The sequence below is a fragment of the Lissotriton vulgaris genome, chromosome 9 (assembly GCF_964263255.1).
Source record: "Lissotriton vulgaris chromosome 9, aLisVul1.2, whole genome shotgun sequence".
NCBI lineage: Eukaryota > Metazoa > Chordata > Amphibia > Caudata > Salamandridae > Lissotriton > Lissotriton vulgaris.
This window is the reverse complement of record NC_141697.1, coordinates 94,960,912-94,978,056: the sequence shown is the minus strand read 5'-3', so window position 1 is coordinate 94,978,056 and position 17,145 is coordinate 94,960,912.

Genomic DNA, 17,145 nt, shown 5'->3' with positions numbered 1-17,145 from the left:
TTTACAAGTTAAGCCCCCCTGCCTTAGTCACAGGCCTTTGGCCCACCCACCGCCAGCCGCGGACCCATCACATTACAACACTCACACCAGCAGACAGCGCCATTCAAGGGCCCATCACTTACGTATCTGCCACAGCAACTACACAAAATGATGGACTGGGTAGAGTGTCACTCAACTAGCAGTGTGTGTAGTGACCAACAGAAAGTTAGTACTCGCACACTGCCAGCCGAGCGCCAGTCCACCCACACCACCATCCAAGCACCAGACCATGCACACCGCCAGCCAAACACCACTCAGCGCACACCGACAGCCAAGTACCACTGCACACACACCGCCAGCCAAGCACCACTCCGTGCACAGACAGCCAAGTACCACTCCGTGCACAGACAGCAAAGTACCACTCCATGCACACCATCCAGCCAAGCGCCACTCCACACACACCGCCAGCCAAGCACCACTCCGTGCACAGACAGCCAAGTACCACTCAACACACACCACCAGCCAAGCGCCACTCCACACACACCGCCAGCCAAGCACCACTCCAAGCGCACCGCCAGCCAAGCACCACTCCACGCACACCGCAAGCCAAGCGCCACTCCACACACACCGCCAGCCAAGCACCACTCCGTGCACAGACAGCCAAGCACCACTCCGTGCACAGACAGCAAAGTACCACTCCACGCACACCATCCAGCCAAGCGCCAGTCCACACACACCGCCAGCCAAGCACCACTCCGTGCACAGACAGCCAAGTACCACTCTACACACACCACCAGCCAAGCGCCACTCCACACACACCGCCAGCCAAGCACCACTCCACGCACACCGCCAGCCAAGCACCACTCCACGCACACTGCAAGCAAAGCGCCACTCCACGCACACTGCAAGCCAAGCGCCACTCCACGCACACCGCAAGCCAAGCGCCACTCCGTGCACAGACAGCAAAGTACCACTCCACGAACACCATCCAGCCAAGCGCCACTCTACACACACCGCCAGCCAAGCGCCACTCCACACACACCACCAGCCAAGCGCCACTCCACACACACCACCAGCCAAGCGCCACTCCACACACACCACCAGCCAAGCGCCACTCCACACACACCACCAGCCAAGCGCCACTCCACACACACCACCAGCCAAGCGCCACTCCACACACACCACCAGCCAAGCGCCACTCCACACACACCCCCAGCCAAGCGCCACTCCACACACACCGCCAGCCAAGCACCACTCCGTGCACAGACAGCCAAGCACCACTCTGTGCACAGACAGCAAAGTACCACTCCACGCACACCATCCAGCCAAGCGCCAGTCCACACACACCGCCAGCCAAGCACCACTCCGTGCACAGACAGCCAAGTACCACTCTACACACACCGCCAGCCAAGCGCCACTCCACACACACCGCCAGCCAAGCACCACTCCACGCACACCGCCAGCCAAGCGCCACTCCACACACACCACCAGCCAAGCGCCACTCCACACACACCACCAGCCAAGCGCCACTCCACACACACCACCAGCCAAGCGCCACTCCACACACACCACCAGCCAAGCGCCACTCCACACACACCACCAGCCAAGCGCCACTCCACACACACCACCAGCCAAGCGCCACTCCACACACACCCCCAGCCAAGCGCCACTCCACACACACCGCCAGCCAAGCACCACTCCGTGCACAGACAGCCAAGCACCACTCCGTGCACAGACAGCAAAGTACCACTCCACGCACACCATCCAGCCAAGCGCCAGTCCACACACACCGCCAGCCAAGCACCACTCCGTGCACAGACAGCCAAGTACCACTCTACACACACCACCAGCCAAGCGCCACTCCACACACACCGCCAGCCAAGCACCACTCCACGCACACCGCCAGCCAAGCGCCACTCCACACACACCACCAGCCAAGCGCCACTCCACACACACCACCAGCCAAGCGCCACTCCACACACACCACCAGCCAAGCGCCACTCCACACACACCACCAGCCAAGCGCCACTCCACACACACCACCAGCCAAGCGCCACTCCACACACACCACCAGCCAAGCGCCACTCCACACACACCACCAGCCAAGCGCCACTCCACACACACCGCCAGCCAAGCACCACTCCACACACACCACCAGCCAAGCACCACTCAGCGCACACCGACAGCCAAGTACCACTCCACACACACCGCCAGCCAAGCACCACTCCACGCACACCGCAAGCCAAGCGCCACTCACCGCCAGCCAAGCACCGCTCCACGCACACCGCCAGCCAAGCACCACTCCGTGCACAGACAGCAAAGTACCACTCAACGCACACCACCAGCCAAACGCCACTCCACACACACCGCCAGCCAAACACCACTCCACGCACACTGCAAGCCAAGCGCCACTCCACACACACCACCAGCCAAGCGCCACTCCACACACACCACCAGCCAAGCGCCACTCCACACACACCGCCAGCCAAGCACCACTCCGTGCGTAGATAGCCAAGTACCCCTCCACGCACACCGCCAGCCAAACACCACTCAGCGCACACCGACAGCCAAGGGCCACTCCACACACACCGCCAGCCAAGCACCACTCCACGCACACTGCAAGCCAAGCGCCACTCCACGCACACTGCAAGCCAAGCGCCACTCCACGCACACCGCCAGCCAAGCACCACTCCACGCACACCGCCAGCCAAGCACCACTCCACGCACACTGCAAGCCAAGCGCCACTCCACGCACACCGCAAGCCAAGCGCCACTCCGTGCACAGACAGCAAAGTACCACTCCACGCACACCATCCAGCCAAGCGCCACTCTACACACACCGCCAGCCAAGCACCACTCCGTGCACAGACAGCCAAGTACCACTCCGTGCACACCATCCAGCCAAGCGCCACTCCACACACACCGCCAGCCAAGCACCACTCCGTGCACAGACAGCCAAGTACCACTCAACACACACCACCAGCCAAGCGCCACTCCACACACACCGCCAGCCAAGCACCACTCCACGCACACTGCAAGCCAAGCGCCACTCCACGCACACCGCAAGCCAAGCGCCACTCCACACACACCACCAGCCAAGCGCCACTCCACACACACCACCAGCCAAGCGCCACTCCACACACACCACCAGCCAAGCGCCACTCCACACACACCGCCAGCCAAGCACCACTCCGTGCACAGACAGCCAAGCACCACTCCGTGCACAGACAGCAAAGTACCACTCCACGCACACCATCCAGCCAAGCGCCAGTCCACACACACCGCCAGCCAAGCACCACTCCGTGCACAGACAGCCAAGTACCACTCTACACACACCACCAGCCAAGCGCCACTCCACACACACCGCCAGCCAAGCACCACTCCACGCACACCGCCAGCCAAGCACCACTCCACGCACACTGCAAGCCAAGCGCCACTCCACGCACACCGCAAGCCAAGCGCCACTCCACACACACAACCAGCCAAGCGCCACTCCACACACACCACCAGCCAAGCGCCACTCCACACACACCACCAGCCAAGCGCCACTCCACACACACCGCCAGCCAAGCACCACTCCACACACACCACCAGCCAAGCACCACTCAGCGCACACCGACAGCCAAGTACCACTCCACACACACCGCCAGCCAAGCACCACTCCACGCACACCGCAAGCCAAGCGCCACTCCACACACACCGCCAGCCAAGCGCCACTCCACACACACCGCCAGCCAAGCACCACTCCGTGCACAGACAGCCAAGCACCACTCCGTGCACAGACAGCAAAGTACCACTCCACGCACACCATCCAGCCAAGCGCCAGTCCACACACACCGCCAGCCAAGCACCACTCCGTGCACAGACAGCCAAGTACCACTCTACACACACCACCAGCCAAGCGCCACTCCACACACACCGCCAGCCAAGCACCACTCCACGCACACCGCCAGCCAAGCACCACTCCACGCACACTGCAAGCCAAGCGCCACTCCACGCACACCGCAAGCCAAGCGCCACTCCACACACACAACCAGCCAAGCGCCACTCCACACACACCACCAGCCAAGCGCCACTCCACACACACCACCAGCCAAGCGCCACTCCACACACACCGCCAGCCAAGCACCACTCCACACACACCACCAGCCAAGCACCACTCAGCGCACACCGACAGCCAAGTACCACTCCACACACACCGCCAGCCAAGCACCACTCCACGCACACCGCAAGCCAAGCGCCACTCACCGACAGCCAAGCACCGCTCCACGCACACCGCCAGCCAAGCACCACTCCGTGCACAGACAGCAAAGTACCACTCAACGCACACCACCAGCCAAACGCCACTCCACACACACCGCCAGCCAAACACCACTCCACGCACACTGCAAGCCAAGCGCCACTCCACACACACCACCAGCCAAGCGCCACTCCACACACACCACCAGCCAAGCGCCACTCCACACACACCGCCAGCCAAGCACCACTCCGTGCGTAGATAGCCAAGTACCCCTCCACGCACACCGCCAGCCAAACACCACTCAGCGCACACCGACAGCCAAGGGCCACTCCACACACACCGCCAGCCAAGCACCACTCCACGCACACTGCAAGCCAAGCGCCACTCCACGCACACTGCAAGCCAAGCGCCACTCCATGCACACCGCCAGCCGAGCACCACTCCACGCACACTGCAAGCCAAGCGCCACTCCACACACACTGCAAGCCAAGCGCCACTCCACGCACACTGCAAGCCAAGCGCCACTCCACGCACACCGCCAGCCAAGCACCACTCCACGCACACCGCCAGCCAAGCACCACTCCGTGCACAGACAGCCAAGTACCACTCCACGCACACCATCCAGCCAAACGCCACTCCACACACACCGCCAGCCAAGCACCACTCCGTGCACAGACAGCCAAGTACCACTCAACGCACACCACCAGCCAAGGGCCACTCCACACACACCGCCAGCCAAGCACCACTCCACGCACACTGCAAGCCAAGCGCCACTCCACGCACACTGCAAGCCAAGCGCCACTCCACGCACACCGCCAGCCAAGCACCACTCCACGCACACTGCCAGCCAAGCACCACTCCGTGCACAGACAGCCAAGTACCACTCCACGCACACCATCCAGCCATGCGCACCTCCACACACACCGCCAGCCAAGCAGCACTCCGTGCACAGACAGCCAAGTACCACTCCACGCACACCATCCAGCCAAGCGCCACTCCACCAGCCAAACACCACTTCACGCACACTGCAAGCCAAGTGCCACTCCACACACACCGCCAGCCAAGCAGTACTTCTTGCCCAAGGGGTCGCTTCCTAAAAACTAAATTTAAATTCCCTGGTGCTAGTGGGTATTTTCTGCCCCCCCCGGGGGCAAAAAGGCAAATAAAACGGGCCGATTTGCACCTAGGGTGGACAGAAAAACAAAAAACACAATCATGGCCACCTGGAAGCGACCCTTACCCAAGGGGTCGCTTCCCAAAAGAAACACAGTGCCCCAACAAATATCCCTGGTGCTAGTGGGAAATTTCTGCCCCCCCTGGGGGCAAAACGGCCGAAAAACAGGCTGATTTTCCCCCAGGGGGGGCAGAAAAACAAAAAGTTAAGTGTGAGGCCACCTGGAAGCAACCCTTGCCCAAGGGGTCGCTTCCTAAAAGCTAAAAACAAAATCCCTGGTGCTAGTGGGCATTTTCTGTCCCCCCCTGGGGGCAAAACGGCAAAAAAAATGGGCCGATTTGCCCCCAGGGGGGACAGAAAAACGTAAACAAAAAATATGGCCGCCATCTTGGCTCCAAAAAAACAACCCTGGTGCTAGTGGGGAATTTCTGCCCCCCCTGGGGGCAAAACGGCCGAAAAAACGGGCCGATTTGCCCCCAGGGGGGGCAGAAAAACAAAAACATTATCACAGCCCGCCTGGAAGCGACCCTTGCCCAAGGGGTCGCTTCCTATAATCTAAAATTACATCCCTGGTGCTAGTGGGGGCATTTCCGCCGCACAATCGCGACGCTGTGCGCGATCGTGAGGCAGAAATGCCCTGCAAAGAGACATCAGGGGAGAGGAAAAACTCTTTCCTCTCCCCTGATGCCTCTTCGCTGCCCCAAACCCCCGCCAGACACTCTAATCTTACCTTTTCCCCAGACGCGCAGGAAGCAGATGGCTTCCCGAGCGCTGGGAATCCCTGATGATGTCAGCGCGCGCTGTGCGTGCTGACGTCATCAGGGATTCCCATGGGGGGGGGGCGGCAGCGGAAGGTCTTCCGCTGCCGCCCCCAGCGAAATAACGAAGATCAGAGAACCTCGGGGGGAGCGCCAGCGCTTCCCCCGAGGGTGGGGCTCATGACGAGCTGGGCTCGTCATCAGCACACGACCACCGTGCACCATGACGAGCCCAGCTCGTCATCAGCATCGAAAGGGTTAATGGTGGAGCTGCGAGGGTGGGAGAGCAATTTCACTGACAATGAGTCAGTGGTCTTGCTCGCCTGTCCCCGCAGTGGCCGCCATTAAGTAGGGGTCGGGGAGGACTGGACAGCTGGGAGGCGGGAGCGGGGAGGAGAGCTGGATTGGGCCGGTCGCGCCGGGGGGGGGGGGGAGGGGCCGCTGGGGCAGCAGCGCCTGGGAAAGGTAAAGGGAGGAAAGAAGGGATAAAGAAAAAAGGGAAAATAAGCAGAAATAAGCCACAAAAGAGCAAAGATGCAGAAAAGAGCAGAAAGGTGAAAGATAGAAAGGGTAGAAAAACGAGTGAAAACGAGTGAAGGAGCAGAGGGAGAGAAAGGGAAAATGGGCAGAAATAAGGCACAAAAGAGCAGAGGTGCAGAAAGGTGAAAGATAGAAAGGGGAGAAAAACGAGTGAAAACGAGTGAAGGAGCAGAGGGAGAGAAAGGGAAAATGGGCAGAAATAAGGCGCAAAAGAGCAGAGGTGCAGAAAGGTGAAAGATAGAAAGGGGAGAAAAACGAGTGAAGGAGCAGAAAGAAAGAAAGGAGACAGAGGTCCACTGGACCACCAGGGATGAGGTGCAGGGAAACCTGCGGGTGGAGGAGGGCCTCGATCACCAACACTCAAGAGTGCAGGGGCAGGGGCACCTCACTTAATGGTGGAGCTGCGAGGGTGGGAGAGCAATTTCACTGACAATGAGTCAGTGGTCTTGCTCGCCTGTCCCCGCAGTGGCCGCCATTAAGTAGGGGTCGGGGAGGGCTGGACAGCTGGGAGGCGGGAGCGGGGAGGGGAGCTGGATTGGGCCGGTCGCGCTGAGGGGGGGAGGGGCCGCGGGTGCAGCAGCGGCGGGGAAAGGTAAAGGGAGGAAAGAAGGGATAAAGAAAAAAGGGAAAATAAGCAGAAATAAGCCACAAAAGAGCAGAGATGCAGAAAAGAGCAGAAAGGTGAAAGATAGAAAGGGTAGAAAAACGAGTGAAAACGAGTGAAGGAGCAGAGGGAGAGAAAGGGAAAATGGGCAGAAATAAGGCACAAAAGAGCAGAGGTGCAGAAAGGTGAAAGATAGAAAGGGTAGAAAAACGAGTGAAAACGAGTGAAGGAGCAGAGGGAGAGAAAGGGAAAATGGGCAGAAATAAGGCGCAAAAGAGCAGAGGTGCAGAAAGGTGAAAGATAGAAAGGGGAGAAAAACGAGTGAAGGAGCAGAAAGAAAGAAAGGAGACAGAGGTCCACTGGACCACCAGGCAGTGCTTTAAATGGGCCGGTACTCACCGGTACTGAGTACCGGCACTTCCTAAATTTATCACTTTGAGTACCGGCACTTCTCTACTGCCCGAGGAGAGTACCGGTACTCATGAAAAGGTCTGCTCGTGGCTGTGCTGGTGAGCCGGAGTGGGACATGTCAGTGGCAGCCGAGTCGCCGCTTCTGCAGTCGCTGCTTCTGCAGCTCCCTCCCGCCCATCAGAGCCCCAGCTGAGCTATTCAGCAGGGCTCTTTTAAATAATGTCCGATGCTCGCCGTCATTCTGTGCTTGACAGAGCTGGGTGGAGATTCATTTTACCTGCTAGTGTGTGCGCCGCGTGTGATTTTCAAAGTGCAGCACTTCAGGTAGTGAAAAGTGAAAAGTAAGTGCAGGGTAACACTTTGAACATAAGAATTGTTATCAGACAAAAGGGCGGCGGAATTTCACACGTCCTTTCTCTTGATCTGAGGGTTAATGCCCAGACAATGCGATTGAAGAGGCCCCTGGAGCGTGTTTTCTGCATTGAGGCGCCCACCTTCCTAACGCCAAATGCCTCAAGGTCTGTTTTTTATATGCCCAGGCCAGGCTGTGGCAGGATGTTGCCTTTCCTGCCTGCCAGCCGGCCCCAGTGCACCCATGAAATTCCCCTGCTGCATGTAGTTGAAGGAGGAGGCCAGTGTTCGAGAATCCATCACCTGCACACCACCTCCTGACCTCTGCCCCAGGCTCACCACGTCATTGTGAGTCTAATGGTGGGAGCAGAGGGCACAGGCAGAGACACTGCAGCAGGGCTCGCTGTCTGATCCCCTGAAGAAGAGACAGGCTAGAGATCCACGGTGCCAGGCCAGCAGCTCCTCGTGGATCGTTCAGACAGCTGTAAAGAGATAATTTAATATTCTCCTGCTGCTGAGATTTAAAATATTTGTTACGAAAATGATTATGGGGCTCCAGCATGGCAGGGGGCCTTGCAAATGGGCACACTAGAGGTGTCTGTCTGGGCTGAATATGCGCTACGTTTTGCCTAAACTAGCAGTTTTGCTGATGTATTAGTAGTGCAACGTGTTTACCATCCCTGCTTGACAGTGACACTACAAAACAGCACCCTTTATTTTCTCAGCACAGTTAGACTTGATAAATCAGAGATAACTCATGGGATTATTGTTGCTGCTGTCGAGAAGTCAGAGTTTTCTCTACTGACAGTTTGCACTATGACCATTAAGTAGCTTAGATGGTTAATGTGCCTTCAAAAAGGCATATTGTATTGTACTGTATTGTATGTAGATAGCTCAGCGAGTTGCTGTTTTTGTCACAGAGATCCCTTTGTTATGTTTGGTTTGGCCGCACCTGAAGCTGAGGTTGGGGTGGGGGTGCTGATTTTTATTGAAATTAAATAATAGCTTCAAAAGCACCTGCTGCCGAGTTTGACTTTCTTTTTGCTCAAATTAGTGCAATTTCTGATATTTGTCTACTTCCATTGACTTCATACCATGGTTATGCTCGCAAGAATGTGCCCCTCTAAGTGTTACACATCTAGTTGTTGCCTGACTCTCGTAAATCCACTGAATCTATGAAAATTTCACATACACAATCTGAAACATGAGCAGCTCGACTCAAATGTATAAATATATAAAAATGACACGAATCCCTCATTTTGCTAGTGAGAAAGTGTCACTCATATCGTTGAAATGTCACTCATAATTACAATGAAAATATGAAAATGTCACACATAGCAATCTGAAACCTTGGCAGCTCTGGGGGCCATTCTGGCCCTGTGCTGTCAACACATTCACACCATCCTTTGCATTTGCGTAAACACAGAAATCCTGGCAATCCCTTGGCAGTGGCAATTAAAAAAGCCATACTGACAGGGCCGGACTGGGAACCAAAACCGGCCCTGGCAAAGTGCTCGGCCGCCCCCCCCCCCTCCCCGGGGGGGGGGCGGGGGGGCGGCCGCACTCTCTGCCAGGGCCGGTTTTCGGCCGATTTTGTTACAGGGCCGTTTTTCAGCTATGCTGCAAAAACGGCCCTGTAACAAAAACGGCCCCCAGGGGCCCCAAACCGGCCCCCACCCCTGCGGCCCACCGGGGGATTGCCCGGTGCCTGCAACGGCCAATCTGGGACTGCATACTGAAGAGTATAACATGGCTTTTAACATACCGAAATCTTTTGTGTGTCTGCTTATGTTTGTCTATTTACCTGCATTTGTAAGCCTGTATTTTTAAAGAAAAAAGTGAGAGAGAAAGAATCAAGAAACTCTCAGGAGGTATTTGAAAGAAAATGGGTGGTCCTTTGTGTGTACATGTCTGCTCGGCAACAAAGGTTCATAAATAACGTAGCGGGGGGTTGGTGAGTGAGTGGATAGGTGGATGAGTGAGCCAGGGTGGATATGCAGATGAACGGATGGATGAGTGAATGGATGGGTGAAAGAGGGTGGATGATTGGATATAAGGGCTGATGGTGGGTGGATAAGGTAAATATTGGATGGATGAATGAAAGGTAGAGAGGATGGATGAAATGGTGGATGATGGATGAGTGAAAGGAGGGATTGAGTGAAACTGTGGATGGAATGAAAGGGCGGATCGTATTAAGGAGTGAAAAGGTTGATGGATAGATGAGCGAAAGGATTGATGGATGAGTGAAAAGGTGGATAAAGAGATGGATGAGTGAAAAGATTAATGGACAGGTTTAAGGAGGGATGGATAGGTTTGGATATGAAGAGTGGACAGACGGAATAGTGAAAATCAACTGAATGATGGATGAAAAACTGAATAGACAACAGAATGTAAATGGTAAATGGCGAACATCAGCAGGTAAATGGTTGGATGAAAGGATGAATGGATAGATCGATGGAAGATACAAGAGATATCTTCTGGGGAGGGTCACGCGGATTTGCTTAATTTGCTTGGTGCCATAAGAGCTTTGGTTCGAAGTGGGGGTATTTTCAGTTTCTTCCTACTCACTTGCTCAAAAATATATAGTATTGTGCTAAACAACAGCAACTTAACAGTATAGCATTAAGAAGGTGCAACTATTGCAAAAAAAGGAAATGTTAACATATTATTGCATTTCTCTTTCATTTTGTGTAATAAGTTAACCTGCTTTCTTTATATAAACACATTTATCATGTGTTTTGGTGTGTGCTGCAACTATTATAGAAGTCGTTAAGTATCATCATGTCCTGCCTTGAGCCCCGCCCCTAGCCCCGCCCACTCACTACACCTCTTGCGCATTTTAATGAGTACCTGCACTTATTTTTTCCCATTTAAAGCACTGCCACCAGGGATGAGGCGCAGGGAAACCTGCGGGTGGAGGAGGGCCTCGATCACCAACACTCAAGAGTGCAGGGGCAGGGGCACCTCACTTAATGGTGGAGCTGCAAGGGTGGGAGAGCAATTTCACTGACAATGAGTCAGTGGTCTTGCTCATTGGTCACCAGCCCCGAGACCGCGTACTGCGCAGACGCGTTGCGGAGAAAACTGCACGCAGTGCACACCTGCCCACACCATTCTTTTAATATAATAAAGAGCCGCAGAGCCTCACCGGCCCGGGCACCAGTCTGCCACTCACTGCCTCTGCTACCGTCAGACTGCACACCTGGCACTCTTGGGGGCAGACGTGAGGAGTAGTTGACCTGGGGTGGGTGAAAGGCGGTATTGAGGACAGAGACCCTCTGGAAGGAGTAGCTCCCTCAAGGGTCTCGAGGTGCCTGAACTTTGAAGCAGACGCCATCGGTGCCCGGTCTGCTCTGCCAGCTTGGTTTGAATCTCAGGCTTTGAGCCTTCACATCCGAATCTCATGGAGAAAACTGGAGAGGGTGGGCAGGAAGGAATACGTTGGAATCTAGGGTGAAATGCGGGGGGAAACTCTAAAAGTTACAGGAATGAGACCGTGGAGGCCCGACCTCTCCTCGAGGTCGCGGCTCGAGCTTACTCACCCCATCTCTGCACCCAGCAGGGCCTCACCGGGCCCGCGCACCTATTAATCAAGAGGCTCAGCGCAGAGGTCAGGGCAGAGGCCCGGCCTTGACAAGCTAGTGGGCACTGAGCAGCAGTAACTAGCACACCATTTAATTATAAAGAGAGAGAGGCACAGGCCCGGCGTGCCGTGTGCAGTGCCAGTGTGCAGTGCACCATTTAATTTATTAAGAGGCCGGGCGTGTTTTAATTCTTCTTGGAGAGGGCCCTTGGAGCATGGGGTCCCGACGCAAGGGGGGGGGGGAGGGGGGGAGGGGGGGTTTGGGGGGTGCGGGGGCCTGTGTTACGCCCCTGTTGGGAACGTTTTTTGCTTTTCGGTTCAGATCTAACATTGTATGGCGTCTTTTGTGCTTCGCTAGCCCTTATATCCATCTTGGGAACCTAAACTTTCTGCCCTTGTGATAATCTTTCTGAACAGTCTTTGTTGCATAACTTTTTTTTAAGAATGTACGAATGTACGAACGCACTTCCTTTGTTTCAAATGCGAGGTTTTCGCAGATGCAACGAAGCGTTACACCATTTGCAAACGTTAAACACCCTGAATATTTACTGTAGAATATGTTCTTCTTTAAAAGCCACCATCAGAGCCAGGAGAATGATGGAGGGCTAATACTTTACTTAAGGTTGTGACTGACATTTAATGATTGGCATATTTGCCTTACATGAATCTTTTATTTTTTATTCTTTTATGATGTTTTTTTAGTGGTCTTAGTGTTGATACTTCGCATTTTCATATATTTGCAAGAGCTCGCAGAGTTTGGACATTGATTGATATTTATTGATTGAGATCTTCTGTAGTTCTAATGAATTTTACTCATCTGATGTTCAAATTGTGGAAGTTCTCTTTCAATGTTTCTGTATCGATATGTTGTGTATTGTTGTTTTGTTTGTCTTTTACGGCCTGTCCAGCCGAATAAAGTATTATTGATTGATTGATACAGAATAGTGGAAACATTTTAATTACCACTTGGATTTCTCCCCTCATTTGTGGTTTTCAAATGTAGGCAGGTATGCAAAAAGAAAAGACATTTTGCAAAATGCCCACTGACTCACGTGCTGGAATGGGTCCCCTTAAATTCAGAGATGTACAAATTGCCACTACTCCTGAAGGTAGTATCTGGTGTACATTCCAGAAGTACATAGGCTTCCTTCATACCCATTTTTCAATCTTTACAAACTGCTCTAAAATGAGTACTCAATGAAAAACCATTTTAAGGTGCAGCTCAGTTGTTGGCTCTGTGTACATTGAGTTATTGGAGTACCTACAAACCCTATACATGCCTGTGACCAGAAAAGTCTAGTGGACATGCTGGTGTATTGCTTTTATAAATCGGGCATCATAACAAAAAATTCCAGATAAAAACATTGTCACAAATGGCAGTTTTTCAAAATCCTTTTTTATTTTTTATTTCAACAGCTCAAACCTTGTGAGAGATACATAAATGATGCCTTGCTGAATTCAGAATGTTGTCAACTTTTCAGAAATGTATAGGTTCTGGGATCACCCAAGTGTTTCGCATCTATTTCCGCACCAAACTGGAAGTAGGTTGAAAGCACAAAAATTAGGAAGACATAAGCTACCTCTTACGCAAAATTTGTGGAATTCTTTTCAATCAACTCTGCTAGTTCCTGAAAGCTCAGGAGGTGATGATATTAGCGCAGCAAACCTTGTGTGTCACTTTTTACAACTTTTTCTCCAAAAACTAAAATGTGGCTATATTTTAGCCATTTTCTCATTCCCTTTCTTGGGAATCAACAAACCCTGGGCAGCTGTAGAAAGGCATGATGTTCGGGAAAAAGGTCACAAGTTTGGCATGGATAACTTATGTGGAAAAAAGCTTATGGAGGGGCATGTGCAAAGTACCCCAAATAGCCCAAAACGTGCATAGCACTTGAGTGGAAACATCTCAGCAGGTAAGGGGGTAATCGGTGTAACAGAGTTAAGGATGCTGATTTTGAGATAGGGGCATATTAACAACGGCCAGCGTTAATCGCTGGCCGTGCTTAGCGATAATTATATTATTGCAGGCTATCTCTGGTATTTATCGCCCTGGTAGCGCGTAATTAACAACGCGTTACTCCAGGGCGGTAAAAATTCCAGAGATAGCGATGTTATCGCCCTTTTTGCAGGGAACATCGCTGGTTTTCCAGCGATGTTCCCTGGAAAAGGGCGACAATCTTGCTGATACGACCCACAGGGTCATATCAGCATAATCCACCCCCTATGTTAGCCTAGGCATGGCTAAGTCAGGGTTTTTGCAGACGTTAGATTTTGGTGAAAACTGCAGTTTTTGCCAAAATCTAATGTGTGCTAAAATCATGTGGGCTGCCTTGTAAATATCGCAATGTAAACATCAGCGATATTTGCAAGGTAGTCCATCTGGGGTACGCCCAGTAACGCCCACTTTGAATCTCATCGGAGTTGCAAAGGGAGGCGTTGGGGAAAAGGGTGCTAACATGCGCTTATGCATGTTAGCACCCTCATGTAAACAGGGCGCTGGTTTTATCTCCGCTTTTTTGGCTTTGTAAGCCAAAAAAGCGGAGATAAAACCCTTGTAAATATGCTCCTTAGTCGGTTAACCTATGCAAGGGATGCATTATTGGGAGCCGTTGAGGTAGAGTCGAGAACATTCAGGGAGGATGTCAAGGGTTGACTATTAAAATCTTTTTTGATTTTTCAAGTTTAATCGATAAAAAAAAAAATTGGTTGAACCAGGGTCCTGAGCAGGCTGTATCTTTATTACTGGCTTTAGGAAGCGTTTGACTATTGCAGCTGTCAGCCTGTTCAGGAGACACGAATAACGACCTGAACTAATGGAAGCTGGGGGTATATCATGGCAGGTTTATACACCAATGCATCATTGTCAGAATAGGAGCGTCTCCATTTGCGTTGGTGTGATTTGCAGTGGTGTTTCTTTGTGTACAATGGGACAGAGAGAGCAGATGAGGTTTAACAGGGGCGACGATATCAAGTCCCTGAGGGATCTGTAGTGTCCGGAGACACGGGGAAGGGAATGCCTAGGCCTCAAAGTGGGGCCTAACTAAACTAGAGACAAATGACGCGCACACACTAGCTGCAGGTTAGGGCCAAAGACCACGAGCGGTCTTCCGGCCGTTTATTTATACCCAGGGGCTACCCCGCCCCTGAGGCGTATGCGTGCGTGTGTGCGTACGTGTGCGGGCCGGGTGGCTCCGTTATTACATCCCTCCAAACTTACAGATTGACAGTCCCGGCCATGAATTGTCTCTGATCAGTTCATGGTCCATGCGTAGTCTTTTAGCATTTGACTGGGGGCTGGAGTTGGTCGCAGGTGGTACCTTTGGCTTTGGCGACTTTCCAAACCTCCCATCTCCGCTGGTCGCTCAGGACGATGTTGAATGTCACTCGAGGTGCTTCCGGGACTGGTGGTGTTGTCCGGCTCGAGTCTCGGTGGGGTAGGTCTTTCCTCTTCTCGTGGGGCCGTGGATGACTCCTCCTGCACCGGCTCCTGGTCTCCATCTTCAGCACCCTCAGGTGCCGAGTCGGTGTTTCCACTCTCACGAGAGACACGCTTGAACCATGACACGTTTCTGGTCACGGCTCTTGTGCCCCGGGATGCGGATACCATGGTGCCGTGTACATTCACGATCTCCCACACTTCGGGTTCAAATGCCGGGCCGTATTTTGAATTTCTGTATCTGTTCTTGAGGACCACTTTGTCACCGACTACCAGTGACCTGGTCTGGGCTCTTCTGGTCCGGCTGGCTTTGTCGTTCGTGCGCTTCCGTCGTTCTTGAGTGGCTTCCTGGTTCATCTCTGGAGGGCACCATGCAGGAGTGGTGGGCACGCAGTCTCTTGGTACCTTTTTGAACACGAGGTGTGCCGGGGCGCAGCGTGTGGTCGAGTGGGGCGTTTGTCGATATGCACTGAGGAACTGTGATAGGCACTCTTCTGCGTCTTCTTTCCTTTCCACTCCAATTTGTAGCGCGCGGTTCAGGGTCCGCATAAACCTCTCGACTTCCCCGTTTGCCTGGGGCCATTGCGGAGTGATTTTTCGGTGGTGGATGCCGCGGGCGGCTAGGTAGGCTTGGAAGTCTCTTCCCTGGAAGGGAGGGCCATTGTCCGATCTCATCTCTTCTGGCAGGCCTACCATGGCGAACACTCTTTCCAGGGCTTTCTTCACGTGGGTGAACGCTGTGGAGGGCACGAGTTCCACGATGGGGAACCGGGAGTAGGAGTCAATTAAGACGAGGGTATGCCGCCCATCCGGGAAGGATCCGAAGTCCACACTAACTTTTGACCATGGCTCCCGACAGGGTTCTTCGGTGATCACAGGATGGGGAGCTGGTTCTCGGCCTGTGATGGTGTACGAGTGGCAGCTGCCGACTTCCTTCTCTACCGCTGCGTCTATGCCGGGGAACCACACTTTGCTGCGCAGCCGACCTTTGGTCTTTGACACGCCTTGGTGTCCTTGGTGGGCCAGACGTACGACCTCATCCTGTAGCCTCGCGGGTATCACAATCGCTGTTCCTCGGAGGATCACTCCGTGGGGTCCGACACTCAGCTCACTTTGGGCCCTCCATAGTTGTTGTCTTGACAGTTGTTCCTGAGGTGTGAGGGCGTTGACGCCATCCAGAAAGTGTTTCCAGTTCCTGTTCGACAGTGTGGCTTTCACTTTGAGGAGGCATTCGTCCTCATCCATTGCTTTGCCAATGTCTTCCAGTGTCAGGGCCACCGGGCATGCCTCTTGAGAAATCATCCGTACATACTCCTCAACGTCCTCCATGTCGCCCGTTACTTGAGCCGAATCAGCGGTGCCGGGGTGTCTTGATAGGAAGTCCGCGGGATTGTCGGCTCCAGGCCGGTATATGACTTAGAAACGGTATGTCTGGAGTTGGACGGCCTACCTCTCGATCCTGGGTGGGGCAAGCCTGGCGGTTCCAGCAAACAGAGGCACTAGAGGTTTGTGATCGGATACTACTTTGAACTCGTGTCCATAGAGGTAGAGGTGGAAGTGCTGGCAGGCCCACTTGATGGCCAGCGCTTCACGTTCAATTTGAGCATACCGCATCTCTGTCGCAGTCAGTGCTCTGCTTGCGTATGCAGTCGGTACCCATTCGTGTGCTTCAGTTTCTTGCATAAGGACAGCCCCCAGGCCAACGGGGCTCGCGTCCATAACCACTTCTGTACGCCGGTGTGGCCTGAAGTAAGCCATGACCTTGTCGTCAATTAGAGCGGCCTTGATCGCTGTGAAAGCTTCGTCTTCCTTGGCGGTCCATGTCCACGGTTGGCCCGACTTGGTGAGGGCACGTAGTGGCTCGGAGAGGGACGCCAATCCAGGGATAAAACGGCCACAATAAGTGGCCATTCCTAGGAAGCTTCTGACTTCAGTGGCCGACGTGGGTTTGGGAGCAGTTCGGATGGCTTCCGCTTTCTTCGGATCGACCTGAAGCCCCTCCCTGGAAAAGATATAGCCGAAGAAGTCCACGGATTCCATGTAGAAGGAGCACTTATCCCTGTGGAGGG